This window comes from Myotis davidii, unplaced genomic scaffold, assembly GCF_000327345.1.
Source record: "Myotis davidii unplaced genomic scaffold, ASM32734v1 scaffold343, whole genome shotgun sequence".
Taxonomy (NCBI): Eukaryota; Metazoa; Chordata; class Mammalia; order Chiroptera; family Vespertilionidae; genus Myotis; species Myotis davidii.
In genome coordinates this window covers 1462056-1473354 of record NW_006293809.1, presented here as the reverse complement: position 1 = coordinate 1473354, position 11299 = coordinate 1462056, and the positions used below count along the sequence as shown (strand labels likewise).

Below are 11299 nucleotides of genomic sequence, written 5' to 3'. Positions count from 1 at the left end.
TCCCTAAAAGTTTTATAGTTTTGGTTTATATTTAAGTCCGCTTTGAGTTAATTTTTTTTGTATAAGATAGGTGTTTTAGATTAATGTATTTGTTTTCCCCTCTGGATGGTCAATTATTCTAATATCATTTGTGTAAAAGACTACTTTTCTCCATTGAGTTACTTTTCCCCTTTTGTCTCCATGTTATAGCCATTGATAGGCCAATGACTATGCAAGGTAAAAGCCAAAATAATTTATTTTAATTACTATATTGTTTTATGATACCTCTGGATATTTGAGAGGCACTCTCTATTTTGACTACCAATGAGGTCTTTAAGTTGTATTGGACCCCTGATTCCCATATCTGATTGCATTTGAAATTGGAGCATGTGCTGTGAAAGCCTGTATTATTTGAAATGGTTGAGATTTTTATCTCTGGGACTTTTTGCTAAATATTTCTACTGATACTGTTATCAAAACATGAATAAATTTGCCTTTGAATACTTCTTTTCTTTTGATTCCAGTAATTGTCAGAATGACATAATGTGCCCATTGTGGAAACATTTTTTTTTTAAATTTTATTTTCCAGTGAAACATTGCTTTTATGGATTCTGGTCATTTCACAGGTGAAAACATCAACAAGGAAACCTTTAAATGCAAATGTCATTACATCATACCTGAGTCTGTGGTGTTGCTGAGTCCAGCCTCTGCATTTTCTTCCAGATTTATCAGCGATGCTGGTTAGTATTCAAGAAGGCCTCCAGCAAAGGCCCCAAGAGACTGGAGAAATTTTCTGATGAACGTGCTGCGTATTTTAGGTGTTACCATAAGGTAAGATCGATTGCTCTGGCTTTCCAGTTCATCTGTTCACAAGTAGGTAACTCAAGTTCATTGACTCTGAAAACCTCTCCTGATTATTTGATCAAGGTATAAATAATCATTTTTCCAAGCACAAAGCATCTCTAAAGTGATATCTACTTGCTAATTGTTTAAAATACTTGTTGTTTTCCAATCCCATGTTTTGTAAATTTTCAACTTGCGTAGTAGACCCCACTTCCAACAACAGAGCCTTGAGAGTAAGGATTGGATCGCATGGAATGTAGCCCAGTGCCTGATGCAGAATAGACCCTCATACATGATCCTCAGTTTCTCCTAATCTGCAGTGTATTCCTTCCAATGTGTTGTTTATTAGTGTTATGTCGTTCTTTATTTCCAACTGTTCTTTTTTCATAGTTACTATATCTTTTTTTTCATGCTGTTGATTATCTTTAACATCATACTCTGAACTCTGTTACAAGTAAATTTCTTATCTCTGCTTCATTTATCTCTTTTTTTTGGAGAATTCTCTTGTTCTTTCATTTGGGTGTTTTTTCTTTGTCTCCTCATTTTGGCTATCTCTTTGGGTTTGTGACTATGTACCAGGTAGATCCTCTATGCCTCTCAAACTCTAGTGCAGGACAGTGTCAAACACTGTTTCTAACTAATTAGATCAGGCAAAGACTCAAAGTCTCCAGAGAACACCTCTACCTACACACTGATAGGATTCAGACTTGAATTGCCCCCTCCCTTCTAGGCAATGGTCCTGAGATTTGGCGAGAGTTTTTTTTCAACAGGATGGGGTAGTGGCTTCTGAGTAGCATTTGGGGCTGGGAGGCTAGAAAACAGGTGATAGGTAGAGGAGGAGGAAGTCCTGCCCATTCATTTATTTCTTTAAGTTTGATGACTAAATTTAATTCAGATGTCCAGTTTTCCTAGCAGTAGTAGTGAGACTTCCTTACTAAAAATAATAATTAATTGTATGTTAAAATGCTTCATTCAGGAGTAGAAATTTAAGGTAATTCAAGGATGGTGATATTTTTCATAGTCCTTGTTATCAGGCAGCCTATGTATCTTCCCTTTCCGTGAAAATGTAAAAGCACATGGGGTCACTTCTTTTCCCCAAGGCTCGGTTATTCCCATGCTGGGGAATACTACTCTTCTGACTATGGAGGGACCATGCTTATGTTTATGATAGAACATTTTGGTTGTGTTGGTTTTCCGTATTGAAGACTCTTATTCTTATTTGGTGAGAAATTACCAGGGGGCTGCTTGCCATCTAAAACGTTACGTGAAACCAGTAGATCCATCAGCATAGGAATCTAGCTATGAGGGAAAGTGAATAATTTCGTGCAAATTCTCCTAAAGTGGCAACTTCATAACATCTGATTAAGGGCCCATGTTGACAATTTGGTCTACACAGTAAATTACTATGGTAATTTGTCATAGCAGCCTGAGCAGACTAAGATACTCGCAGACTCTTGTTCTGTCTGGTCCCTGATGTCCGTCAGTCTTTCCTTGTTTTCGCTGAGTCCTGCATACATCTGGAAACACCTGAGTCTTCACAGTCCCCTCTTCCTGCCTTCCATGATGTAGAAAAATAAATGGGCTCTGCTTTGCTTGCAGACCTACACATGCCTAAGAGAAGAAAGAGGACAAGCAAGGAATACTGCAGAGAAACTTCCCCACCCCACCCCACCTGCATGTGGTGCTGGCTCTGTGGTCAATACGCATCGTGACTCCAAACACTCCTCATACTCCCTGTTGCTACTGCAGTGGTCCCAGCCCCTGGGCTGCCTAATTCCCGGCCTCTAGAGTCTGTTAGAAACATACGGCAATCACATCATAATACCCAGCTCCACACCCTCACCGAGTCCTTCTAGTGGACTCATACTCACAATCTGACTCCCTGGGGCCTCTTTAACCTCATCGGCTCAGCTTCCCCAATCCCACTTTCCTCGGCTCTGGACACACTGGGCCCCTTGCTTTCCCTGGGGTGGGCCAACCACAGTCCTGCCTTTGAGCTTGTTTTTCCCTTTCTTTGGAATACTGTCCCCACAAATATCCACCGAGCTCATTGCCTTACTTTGCTCAGGTCATTGCTTACATTATCTCAAAGTGAAGCCATTTCTTGACTCCATGATTTAAATTGGGGTCCTTTGACCCCTTCCCCCCATCTCACTTTACTTTTCTCTTGAGCACTTATCACTACATATGTACTTAGTACTTGGTTGTTTCTTATTGTCTTCACCACTGGACCAACCTAAAGTAAGGCCCACAAGGATAGAGATTTTGGGGGGTGGGGTTAGGTGTGGTTCTCTATTAGTTAGTAGAGCCTAACACACAGTAGGCACTTTGAACAGCATTGGTTGGGAAGCAGTGAGCATTGTCAACTCATGGAATAGAATAGATGCCTTTGTGTTAAACTTTTAGTTCACTTTCCAGAAGAAAAAAAAAATCTGTACTTAAGACATGTGAAGCCAGGAGCAGGGATTTTGATCTGGAGGAAATGGGATGAGTGATGACAGGGGTGAGGAAGCCAGGATTGGGAAGACCGAAGTGGACTGGTAGTTCCCCTCTGAATGTGGAACAAGCAAGGGGAGATTGAGGACAAGCTTGCCCTATTTCAGACTTCTACCTGCTGGCTCTGGACTTTCATATGTAAATCTGCGAGGAACGTGGTAAGCCAATTCCCTTTCATCTCTAATAACCATTAACCAGAGTTCAAAGCATTAGAGGGAAGAATTATCTATATCAAGCTTCCAAGCCCTGGATGAGTTCCTGCTGCCGATTCTTCCTTCCTGTTCTTTCAGATCTGATACATTCAGTATTAATCTCTCAGGGGCATAAAAACGCTGAAGTGACTGTGAGATATGCATTTTTTAAAATCTAAATGCTGTGTAATTTATGAATCTTGATAATAACAGGCTGGGGGTTATACTTAGCACACCGTGACCAGATTTCAGAGTTCATGTGACTCTAAATGAGGCCATTGCTGAGAGAAATGAGGGCTCGTGCATTCTGCTATTTGGTCAGTGCAGGGGCGGTGGGACCTAGGCAGGCATACCTTTCTTCTAGGAAATCGGTAGCCTTTCTGAGATCATGTCCCTTTAAAAGATATTACTAAGGAAAAAATGCCAGTTTTGCACAGGAGCCTTCTTAGAAGTTTTAAAACAAGAGATTGGCTGTAGACTTTTAAAAGTTGGTGCCTTCCTCACTGCACATGTAGCTAACGGTGCTCTCGTGTGAAAATGGGAAAGTAAATATATGAATAATGCACATACAGAGCAGTTCATTTTCTGTTCCTTTACCTCGTCCCGAAGCGCCCGCCAGCACTCGGCTGTCAGAGAGGCTGTGAGTTTGATGAAGTGTAATTGCAACCGTGGGAAGGTGCCAGTGGCTTTAAATAGAGTTCCTCCCGTTAGACACAAGTCCACTGTTTTCACTCCGGAAATCAGAGTCGTTCACTCTCACCCGAAGGGGCTGAGCGTTTCCCTGCGTAGTTTACTTTTTTGTGCTGAGGGACAATTGGGAACGGGTCTGAGTGGAAGGAAGACCAAGGCACGTGGCGTGGGGCGTCTGCCGGGCCCGGGTTTGGGACCCAGCTTTCTAACCCTGCCTTTGCTCCTTCAAGCGTCTTCGCTTCTCTGTAATGTGACCCCCAAGGCAGGTCACATCATAGCTTCTCCACGTCACTGTGGGATCCAGTTAACTTGGACCAGAGGATGAAACCCAGCAATTTCTCTCATATAAGCGTTTCCCTAATGGTGCGCTGGAGGGTGCGGCAGAGGCGAGTTCCGGGAGGACCAGGTTCTGTGGCCACGGTTGGGGGACGGCTGCTTTTCCTTCCCATTCCTGAGATGCCCAGCCCACGGGAGTTTATGGAGACTCGGGGGGTGGGGTGGGTTATGGGACTCGGGGCGTCCTGCCCTTAGGAGAGCAGAGCCATGGTAAGGCAGCGCTTCCAAAAGCGATTGCCTGTGGAGCCATCAGTTTTATGAAGTCACATATTCCGGGGAACAGCACATCTCACTCCAAGGAACCCCGTCTTGAGTGCCGCTTTGGGGGTCACCTGGTTTTCTAAAGTCCGCTGGTCCCTTTGTTATTTCAGCAAATAGGAGGGGTCTTCGCGCTCCACCGAAATCAGAGGGGCCACTTGTACATCGAAGGCTAAATGCGAATGGCCCTGTGAAATGGAAGTCCCTCTAATGCGGGGACGGGGCCATGGTTACCTTTGTCCTCCCGCCCCACCTTTCAGGCTCCTGGTTCCGTTGGTCGGTCCTTCCTTAGGGGCCAGGGCACGCCCCCGGGTCCCAGGCTTCACACGTTGCTCTTGTTTCTGCAAAAGTAGGGTTCGGTTTCCTCCCAGGGCGCCAACGTCCTGGCATCATTTCTGGAGAATTCTGCCGGCTTATCTTTCCCTGTGACTCGTTCTTTATTATGCGTTTCTCCCTCCTCTAAAGCATGTCCTCTTCTGATGTAGCTGTCTCCATCTTTTCAAAATCTTAAAATACAGCATCGCCTCTTCTCAATGACTCCTAGTACTTTGGTTTTTATTATGATGATGGATAAAGCTGCTGTGAACATTCGTGTACATATTGTTGTATGAATATAAATTTTTATTTTCTCTGGGATAAAATCCCAAGAGTGAAACTGCTGGGTCATAGGGTGGTTCCATGCCTACTTTTATGAGAAGCTGTCAGAGTGTTACAAAGCGGCTGCACCATTTTACATTCCCACCAGCAATGCTTGAGGGATCCAGTTTCTCCACATCTTCGCCAGTTTTTAGTTCTCTCTCTCTCTCTCTCTCTCTCTCTCTCTCTCTCTCTAATTTTAGTCTTACTGATAGTGAGATCTCATTGGGATTTTAATTTGCATCCCCTAATGGCTGGCTGATGATATTGAACATATTCTCATGTACTTATTTGCCATCTTTATCTCTTTTTCGGTGAAATACGTTCTTTACCTATTTTTAACTGTATTTTTTACTATTAAGTTTGGCAGATTTTTTAAAAAATAAAATTTATATACTAGTCTCTTGGCAGATATGTGGTTGCAAATATTTTCTCCCTTTCTATGGCTTATCTTTTCATTATTTTAACAGGGTCTTTTGCAGAACAAAAATTTTAATTTTTATGTGATCCTGTATTTGAATTGTTACTTTTATGAATCATGCTTTTGGTGCCAACTCTAAGAACTCTTTGCTTGGCCTTGGGTCCTGAATAATTTCTTCCAGTTTTTAAAAAATATGTTTTTATTGATTTTAGAGAGGAAGGGAGAAGGAGAGAGAAATAGGAACATCAGTGATGAGAGAAAACCACTGATTGGCTGCCCTCCTCATGTCCCCGACCGGGGATCGAGCCCACAACCCCAGCATGTGCCCTGACCGGGATTCAAACCGTGACCTCCTGGTTCATGGGTCGATGCTGAACCACTGAGCAACATTGGCCAGCCTCTCCCAGTTTTATTATTAAAAAACTTTTAAACGTTTATAGTGTTATATTTTACATTTAAGTCCATGATTCATTTTGAGTTTAACTTTTGTACAGAGTATGAGATGTGGAATGAGTTTCACTCTTTTTACCTATGGATGTCTACTTATTCTAATACCATTTGTTGAAAACCAGTTATTCTTTCCCCATTGAATTGCTTTTGTACCTATCTCAAAAATTATTTGGACATATTAGCTTGGGTCTATCCCTAGATCCTCTATTCTTTTCCATTGAGCTATGTATCTTTCTACTGATATCATAGTTGGTTACTATAGATATAATCTTTAATATTGGGTAGAATGATTTCTTTCATTTTATTCTCTTTTTAAAGGTTGCTTTAGTTATTCTAGTGCCTCCCCTTTCCGTAAAATTCTAAAATAAGCTTGTATGTCTACAGAAAACCCATGTTAGGCTTTTGAAAAGAATGACATTAAAACTATAGATCAAATTGTGGTAGAACTGACATGTTGTCTATGTTGAGTTTTTCAATTCATGAACATGGTATGTCACTCCATTTATTTGAATATTTGATTTCTTTCATCAGCATTTGTAATGTTCAGTCTCCATATCCTGTACATATTTTAAGCTTATACTTAATTATTTTATTTAGTTTGGATTAAATTTAAAGCCCTTTTGGATTAAGTGCTTACTTTGTGTAAGTCACTTTTGGCCTATAATTTGATAAAGCAGTCATCTTGTTTAAATTATTTTTTTTCCAATCCCTTCGTTATTTGACTAATTATTGGAAGTGGTTAGTTTTCCTTGCATTTTGGAAAGAGCCTCATTTGTTTAAAGGCTTATGAAAATTTCATCTGTTTCCTCTGTCACTGGTCTATACGTGTGTTTGACTTAAGCACACACATACATGTGGAAAAATAAGAAGGCCAAAATGAAAACAAATTTCACCTACAAGGTTCATTGACTGCAAATTCCTTTTCCTCCATTTACACTTACTTCTTACATGAATTTAAGACCCTGTATCTCCAGGGCTGTTTCTACGCTATCTTACCTTTGTGTGGAAACACTTGGCTATAATCCAAGTGCACACAGAAGCTCTGTGTAAATGATGTCAAAGGCAAGTTAGTGAGAAATTAGTGGCTTCTGGTTGAGAGAAATCACAGAGTACTGTGGGCCCAGTGAGTTACTGCTCAAGGAGTTGTGTTGACAAAGAATGGAGATCCACTCACCTCACTTTAAGATATTTTACAGGATTTTTTCCTCTTCACTCTTCTTAGTCTTTAAATTATAAGCATCACATCTGTTCATTTTAACCAGTTTAAACAATTCTGAAGTGTATTGAGTGAAATGAAAGGAAATGATGACCCTAGCTCTGGTCCTCAGGAAAAGAAAATACTATTAGATCAATGTGCACTTTTCAGACTGTTTTCTCTGTTTATACAAATAGAATCAGTGTCATATATAGGTGCTATTTTTAGAGCACGAATGGAGTCATTCATTGCATACTGTACGCTCTTGTGTCAGAAGACCATAATTACAGATTTCCCCGGAATACTTGGGTGGGTCTGTAGTGCTAACGTAACTTTCAGTAGTCATTTCTTTCACAGTCAGAATATTATGGTTCATGAGATAAATTAAATGGTCACATCAATTATGCCAATCCCCTTTCCCTCCAAGCCAATAATCAGTGGCTTATTAATGACACCTCATTAATTTCACAGTTCTAGAGTACTCTTTAATATTTGATATACCGTGATCTGTTTAACAAATACCCAAATCGATGGACAAAATGGTTTCTAATTTTTTGCTAATATAAATTTAATTATGATGAAGAACTCGTGCCTCTGTCTTTGATGTGCTCATGCTAATCTTTTTGGAAGAAAAAGCTGTGCAATTGCCAGGGAATATCCCATACCTTTCAACTTTTTGTAGCTGCTGCCAAATTGTGCCCAGATAGGCGATATAAAAGCACCCTGACCCCCCGCCGAGATCCTAGGAGAGCACCCTTCACCCCAGGCTCCATTCTCCGCATACATTTCAGACGCAGGCTTCTCAGTTTAAGCGCCTTTTAATTTTAAGGGTGACACAGTGAAGGGGTTATTTCAGTTATTTCACATGTGCAGATAAGGCCCACTCTTCAGGGAGACAGTTGGGATGGATGATTCAGGCAGGCTCTGGGCCAGTTTATTTTAGTGACCAGCGGCCTGTAGCTATTTGGGGAAAGAATGGAACCGTCTCTCTGGGGGTTGGGCAGCACTGTCTAGACTGGTTCTTTCTGAAGAACCCTTTCACAAGATGTTTGCTTAACCTGCTGTGTTCAGGGCCCCCAGGGGAGACTGTGGAGAGAAGTGCTTTGTGGTGACATTTGTGATGGGAACTGAGAGCATCTCTTCTTAGTTGCCTGTCCCTCTTACTGACATTGTGTCTTAAAACCATTGGCGCTTTTTTAAGGAAAGACATTTAAAGGCGTGGAACACAATATAAGAAATCTGGAAATTTTTAAAACAGAAAGGCTTAGTGGGGTATTTTGGAGTACTCTGAAATTTCAGCACATAATAATAATATAAAAACAAGTGTTACAACAAAAGCAACAATAATAAGAGTAGTGTAATTGATTACTTTGTTAATACTTGAGAAAGCATTATCGGCCCCAAAATAGATTGCTTTCATATTACTTTCATTTTCAGAGACAACCTATAAAAGTGAAAGGGCTTATGCCTCTTCATTTTCAGTAGGATAATGGCTTTAATTTTTTTTAAAGAATAAAGCAATTTGAAGCTTCTGCAGAGATTTGCAATTTGCATATACAAAGTGAATTGCTCACTTAATTCATTCAGTCCCATAAGGAGAAAATAATTAGGATACTGCCTACAAAAAGCAAGGCGGCAAATTGCCTTTTAGGTAGCGGCCTCCTTTTCACTCTGTAATGTAAATAAATCATCAGACCTACATTCCTATCAGCAAAGGAAGGGGAACAATTGGAAATCAAATCCTTGTTTTCCTAGATGGAGACTGACTTTGCGGCACACCAGAAAACACACTTAACATTCCCACCCAGTGCCTGCCAATGGCATAATTCTCCCAGGAATATACCAGTTCCTCAAGGGAATGTACGCTTTAAAATCCGATGGTCTAATCTTCCCATGAAACACCAGAAGAAATTTCAACAGTCTCTCTCTATAGTTACAAAATAATCCATTTGGAAAATTGAATCATGTAACGTGTAAATTGTTTTCGTTAATGCAAAACTGTATCGGTAGCAAATTAAACTTGGAAAGTATGGCCACTGTGTTAATCGCTGGCTGCTAAGCATTCATGTCAACGAACACAGTCACGAATGATGAATAAGACATCTGGAGTCTGGCTTTAAACAGCCAGAAGAATTTGGCGGTCTCTATTTGGGAAGCCCTAATTGGATGGCATACTTAAAGATCCATCAAAAACTTAGGAGAGCGTTGGGTATTTTTTCCCTTGATGGAGTTATGAGACTCTGTGTTTTTGATAATGAGAAAACTAGAAACCAGGAACTGCATAGTCATTAAGTAACTCTTAAATCTGTCTTTTCATTCCTCCTGCCCTAACCTAAGCTGAATCCACTTCCTGCCTGCTTGTCTGCTGGCATCTCCAGGCTCTATCTCCCCTTCAGATCCTGTTCCCATCCTTCCCAAGGTTAAGGCTGCCATGTATGTCCATGCCAGCTGCTCACTGCTGAACTGCAAGGGGCACCACTATCATCAGTTCCCGTGAAGGTCGCTCTGTAGTGACATGATGCACCTGCCAGCCTTGTCCGCTCTCCACTTCTCTCCCAGGGCTTCTCACCCCAGCGCCATTCACATTTTGGTGGGGAGCTAGCTCTCCTGTGCATTCGATGTTTAGCAGCATCTCTGGCCCCCACCCAGTTGATGCCAGTAGCTCCCACCTTGTGACAGCCTTGCATGTCTGTAGACATTGCTAAATATTTCCCTGTGGGGAGGGAAGGGGTGCAAAAATCTGCCCCCGATCTCAAACCACTGCCCTACAGAATAGTCTTTCTAATACACAGATACAACCCTTTCATGTATCTGCTTCAAACCTTTAAATCTTTGCCCTTCAGACTTCATGATTCCCGTTAACGGAGGCAGCACATCAGCTCTTCGGGAGCTGGCCCTGGCCCAACAGCGCCACGTTTTTATCGCACCCGACTGCAGTCCCGTGATTGTGCCCTTGACGTTTCTTCTGCCTGGAAACTGGTCTTTCTCTCTCCTAAATCCCTGCATGGCCTTCACGACCCACCGGAGGACTAACAAGGCCTGACTCAACAATGGCGGCCTCTCCAAGCCTTCTCTGCATATTCATTTTTTAAAGTTAAAGCCATTATCCTACTGAAAACGAAGAGGCGGAAGCCCTTCCACTTTTGTAGGTTGTCTCCAGGTTGATTCGGCGGTTCGGGGAGGCGTGGTCAGGTTGGCTGTGTGTGAATCCAGTTCGCCCGTTTGCCCGTTGTGCGAACAAGCCAACCTCTGGAGGCCACCACATCCTCACATGTCCGAGGGGCAGGGAACAGTGCCCGTGGACAGGAATTTGAAAAACTAAATAACACGGTGGGTGTGAAGGCTTAGCACCCAACATCTGGCACGTGACCAAGAGTCTGCCTGCCCGGCCTGGGGTCAAACCTGCCTCGGCCAGGGTCGGGGATCGGCCCACCCTGGGCACGTTAATGACATCGCGGTGCCTCGGTCTCCCTGTCTTCTGGGGAGGTGACGGCAGTGACGGCAGGGATGGCAGGACCAGAGCTTTCCTCCCACAGGCGCTCACTGAGGGGCCACGCGGCGTGAGGCACCGTCCGTGGCCCTAGAGATGCAGCTGAAACAGCCGGTGGCTGCCGCCCCTGCTCGGCTAGGGAGGAGACAGAGCTCAGGAAACGTAGGTCACTAGGTTGTGGTTGGTGTGCCGGGCCTGCGCCAGAGGGAATGACGCGGGGACAGGGGTCGGAAGCACCATGCGAGAGGGTGGCAGTGCTCAGTGGAGGGATCAGCACTGGTGTCGTTGACGGCGGGATGTGTGAGTCACCTAGT

At 42.8% G+C, this 11299-nt stretch overlaps 1 protein-coding gene across 1 annotated transcript in view; it reads left to right on the top strand.

Moving 5' to 3' along the window:
- Positions 1-703: 703 nt before the first annotated feature.
- Positions 704-11299, top strand: part of DOK5 (docking protein 5) — an 86366-nt gene continuing 75770 nt past the window's right edge. Inside the window, exon 1 of the mRNA XM_015566536.1 lies at positions 704-810. The gene's annotated coding sequence lies outside the window, so the exon portion shown is untranslated. The remainder of the gene's footprint in view (positions 811-11299) is intronic.